This window comes from Oncorhynchus gorbuscha, linkage group LG26 (genome assembly GCF_021184085.1).
Source record: "Oncorhynchus gorbuscha isolate QuinsamMale2020 ecotype Even-year linkage group LG26, OgorEven_v1.0, whole genome shotgun sequence".
Classification (NCBI taxonomy): domain Eukaryota; kingdom Metazoa; phylum Chordata; class Actinopteri; order Salmoniformes; family Salmonidae; genus Oncorhynchus; species Oncorhynchus gorbuscha.
Genome location: NC_060198.1, coordinates 17,055,406 through 17,060,557, shown reverse-complemented (window position 1 = coordinate 17,060,557; position 5,152 = coordinate 17,055,406). Strand labels below are relative to the sequence as shown.

At 40.8% G+C, this 5,152-nt stretch overlaps 1 long non-coding RNA gene across 1 annotated transcript; it reads right to left on the bottom strand.

The window, feature by feature from the left end:
• Positions 1–3,789: 3,789 nt before the first annotated feature.
• LOC124015848 lies at positions 3,790–4,843 on the bottom strand. Its single transcript, XR_006835238.1, has 2 exons — positions 4,784–4,843; positions 3,790–4,125 (listed from the first exon to the last, which is right to left on the bottom strand). It is a non-coding gene; the product is annotated as an uncharacterized LOC124015848 (long non-coding RNA).
• Between the last annotated feature and the right edge of the window lie 309 nt (positions 4,844–5,152).

Genomic DNA, 5,152 nt, shown 5'->3' with positions numbered 1-5,152 from the left:
GGCCCCACCCATCCTTCCCTCAATACGGTGCAGTTGTCCTGTCCCCTTTGCAGAAAAGAATCCCCAATGAATGATGTTTCCACCTCCATGCTTCACAGTTGGGATGGTGTTCTGGGGTTGTACTCATCCTTCTTCTTCCTCCAAACACGGCGAGTGGAGTTTAGACTAAAAAGCTCTATTTTTGTCTCATCAGACCACATGACCTTCTCCCATTCCTCCTCTGGATCATACAGATGGTCATTGGCAAACTTCAGACAGGCCTGGACATGCGCTGGCTTGAGCAGGGGGACCTTGCGTGCTCTGCCAGATTTTAATCAATGACAGCATAGTGTGTTACTAATGTTTTTTTTAGACTGGTCCCAGCTCTCTTCAGGTCATTGACCAGGTCCTGCCATGTAGTTCTGGGCTGATCCCTCACCTTCCTCGTGATCATTGATTCCCCATTGATGCCCTCTTGCATGGAGCCCCAGACCGAGGGTGATTGACCGTCATCTTGAACTTCTCCCATTTTCTAATAATTGCGCCAACAGTTGTTGCCTTCTCACCAAGCTGCTTGCTTATTGTCCTGTAGCCCATCCCAGCCTTGTGCAGGTCTACAATTTTAGCCCTGATGTCCTTACACAGCTCTCTGGTCTTGGCCATTGTGGAGAGATTGGAGTCTGTTTGATTGAGTGTGTGGACAGGTGTCTTTTATACAGGTAACGAGTTCAGACAGGTGCAGTTAATACAGGTAATGAGTGGAGAACAGGTGGGCTTCTTAAATAGAAACTAACAGGTCTGTGAGAGCCGGAATTCTTACTGGTTGGTAGGTGATCAAATACTTATGTCATTCAATAAAATGCTAATTAATTCCTTAAAAATCATACAATGTGATTTTCTGGACTCTCACAGTTGAAGTGTACCTATGACTAAAAATTACAGAACTCTACATGCTTTGTAAGTAGGAAAACCTGCAAAATCGGCAGTGTATCAAATACTTGTTCTCCCCACTGTATACGCCACTTTGAACACTCCTTCTCTCCAATTCTTACATCTCCTGGTTCCACAGGAAGAGGGTGACAGGATACTAAACCCTTATTACTCCCTTCAGGGGATCTGACCTGACCTCCTGCCCTTAACCCCTCCTTTGCCTAATCAACAGATGTCCATCCGCTTCCCCTAAACCAATCCTGTGATCTCCTCCTGTCCACCCAGCACATTCCACAGTCACTCTGTCTTTCTACAGATCTCACTCCTTTATATACTCTGTGTCTGAACTAGCATGTCTTTAATATCTCAATGTTCAAAGTTTATAATCCAACAACAGTCATAAAGTTACACTCCCTTTCAGTCGGTCAACTTCAGTAAAACACACTATGCGAAAATACAATCATTCCCCATGCCGATCCAAACGGATACTAAATTAAACGGCCCCGGGCAGACCACCCAGACCTTACCCAGCAAGATGCGTCAGTTTTGTCAATTTATAAATTACCCTTTGTTTGAAAACTCCTGTCAATGTTGAGTAAGGACGCACATCTAATTACGCATATAGAAGTAGGACTAGTCTACCTGGCCTGCGTGCAAATGTAGGCCTATAAATGTGCCCATTTGGGGATGCCTGATAGTATCTCTGTCTTAACGCACCACCACTAATGAGCTGTGGAGCTTCTCAAAGCAAATGTTTCTTCACCTCAAACAGCAAGCAAACTAAGTCTAATCAAAATCAATTGCATACGACAATAGTTCCTCCAAGTATTTTCGTAAAATATTTCCACTCGGCATGAAAGGGAAAAATTTAATGCTCCAGTGGAAATGTCATAAAATACCTGATTACTTCTTATCCTTTGCACAAATAGCCCAACAGCTATTTCTGTCCCGAACTCACTGGCGCGGGAAACTCTGAGGGCCCAGAATATTTTATACAATGTTGCAAGCTTGCTATCACAAGTTTCAGAGGACCCAGTTGATAGTTGATACAATGTTTCAAGTTTGTTGTAGACAGGCCATGTGCAGCAAATGTGATTTCTAGGATATTTTCTACCTGCAGGCTGCAATGTTTTTATTTGTTGGCTTTATGTTGGCTATTTTTACATAGTTGGCAATGGCAATAAAAGTTCATTTTAAATTTGTATAATTTTCATTTAGATTTAGATAGAATATAGATTATTCACAGGCAATGATTTTGAGATACTATTATAAATTAAATGAAACTGTTCCATGAAAATGTGCATGTAAAAATCATAACTGGTAGATCGGTAGAAATGGTAAGATACATTGGCACTCCAACTGGAAAAGGTTGCCGACTGGTGGTGTAGTCAATTTTTGAAAACTTCAGGAGCAGAACGGCAGTCGGGAGGAGTTTTTCTCCCTCTGGTCAGGTTAAATTGATGACCAGCTCCCTCTAGTCAGGTTAAATTGATGACCGGCTCCTTATAGTCAGGTTAAATTGATGACCGGCTCCCTCTAGTCAGGTTAAATTGATGACCGGCTCCCTATAGTCAGGTTAAATTGATGACCGGCTCCCTATAGTCAGGTTAAATTGATGACCGGCTCCCTCTAGTCAGGTTAAATTGATGACCGGCTCCCTCTAGTCAGGTTAAATTGATGACCGGCTCCCTATAGTCAGGTTACAGGAATGTTAGTTAATGTTAGTTAATGTAGAGACAAACGATTATGCATTTTTTTAACGTAAAGTTAATTTACGAAAATCGCGATTTAGCAAGTCCGCTGACTAGCTAACATTAGCCAGCTAGCATTGTGGATGTTGTGACATGAGTATGAAATTGTCATTCTGGTTGTTTTAGGGACTCCTGAAATGACCAGCAAACCAGGCTGTCGTTTTGTGAAACAGTGGATGTATAGAATCTAGCTAGGTCAAGAATTTACTGCAAATTGAATGTACAATTTTGTAAGTTTGTCTTGCTGATATTTGCCATGCAGATAGATGAAATAACGTAGCTAGCTGTGTTCTTGCTTATTGTGCAGTGGATGATTATAATATATGCCATTTAGCAGACGCTTTTATCCAAAGCGACTTACAGTCATGTGTGCATACATTTTAGGTATGGGTGGTCCCGGGGATCGAACCCACTACCCTGGCGTTACAAGCGCCATGCTCTACCAACTGAGCTACACAGGACTGTATGCCCATGTGTAGCTAGCTATCTAGCCGATCTGTGTAATGAACCCAAACGTTTGGTATACATATTAGAACCTAGCTATGAACGTCAGCTATCATAACCAGTTGTATCAACTTCAAAACAGCCGGAATTACATTATTGAAGCCTATGGATTGAGTAGAATATAATATCATGTTGTACCAAGAATGCAAGATTTATACACATGTAGTTATTACCATACATGAGATCCCCACATTGTAGTCTGTACATTTAATATATTCACTGATCATGTACTCTACCTTGGCAAATAAAGGTGCTGTTCAGGTATGAATGTCTTTGAGATTATTTTTCAGTCATATCCAATACCAGGACTATCAAATAACAGTATTTGAATGACTCTGTGTCTGCATGTATGTATTACAATTATACACTTCAACAGTGTTTACCAATCTTGGTCCTGGGACATCAATGGTTACACATTGTAACTAATAGACTAGAAACAGGATTTACCTAGTTAATTCATATATACAGAAATATAATGTTCAAAAACACTACACCACACTCCCTATGCATCATGTAAATACTCTAAAACCGGTTCATCACAATATCTAACGTCCTTCATCTGCATTGATCTGATAAACACAGGATAGGTGGAGTATTTCATCACATTACACTTCATTTCAACCAGTAGAGAATGTGAAACGCTTTATTGAAAAGCTCATTATCCAAATGTTATAAATACAAGTTCAATCTGGACTTCAATGCACATCTGTTGTGCATTATAAAAACAGAGGAAGAAAGAGGAGGTGGAAGGAGAGGTGTAAAAGACAGAAAGGGAAAGAGTTAAGCTCAAAGGAGCAGGGAAGGCAGCACATTATTAATGAATCACAGTGCTACATAAATATTATTTCAGTTCATCACAATTACATAATAGTGTCTCTAGTCGGCCCAAAGGTCAACTTAAAAGCAGGTGAGTTGGCGATGATGGGACTGGGGGTTGGCATCCTCTCACATCAAAACATGTCTGCAGACGAGAGAGAGAGCATGTTTAAGCTTTGCTTTTTTATTTTTTATTCTAACATTGTTAGTCATCAATCAGGAGGTGCAAAACTGACCTTGGATCATTAACTCATTAACTCTGGGACTACTGCATTAACTCTGGGACTACTGCATCTCAAATCAAATCAAATTTTATTTGTCACATACACATGGTTAGCAGATGTTAATGCGAGTGTAGCGAAATGCTTGTGCTTCTAGTTCCGACAATGCAGTAATAACCAACAAGTAATCTAACTAACAATTCCTAAACTACTGTCTTATACACAGTGTAAGGGGATAAAGAATATGTACATAAGGATATATGAATGAGTGATGGTACAGAGCAGCATAGGCAAGATACAGTAGATGGTATCGAGTACAGTATATACATATAAGATGAGTATGTAAACAAAGTGGCATAGTTAAAGTGGCTAGTGATACATGTATTACATAAGGATGCAGTCAATGATATAGAGTACAGTATATACGTATGCATATGAGATTAATAATGTAGGGTAAGTAACATTATATAAGGTAGCATTGTTTAAAGTGGCTAGTGATATATTTACATCATTCCCATCAATTCCCATTATTAAAGTGGCTGAAGTTGAGTCAGTGTCAGTGTGTTGGCAGCGGCCACTCACAGTCTGATGGCCTTGAGATAGAAGCTGTTTTTCAGTCTCTCGGTCCCAGCTTTGATGCACCTGTACTGACCTCGCCTTCTGGATGATAGCGGGGTGAACAGGCAGTGGCTCGGGTGGTTGATGTCCTTGATGATCTTTATGGCCTTTCTGTAACATCGGGTGGTGTAGGTGTCCTGGAGGGCAGGTAGTTTGCCCCCGGTGATGCGTTGTGCAGACCTCACCTATCTGTATTTCAATGTAAAGCATCTCTTGAATAATACTTCCTGTTGACCTGACCTTGTGACCTCTCACCTCTGATCATGCTGTGCCCTCTACGTAGCCAGTTCAGATGCTAGCCAACTAGCTAGCTCATTTAGCAGCTCATTTGAG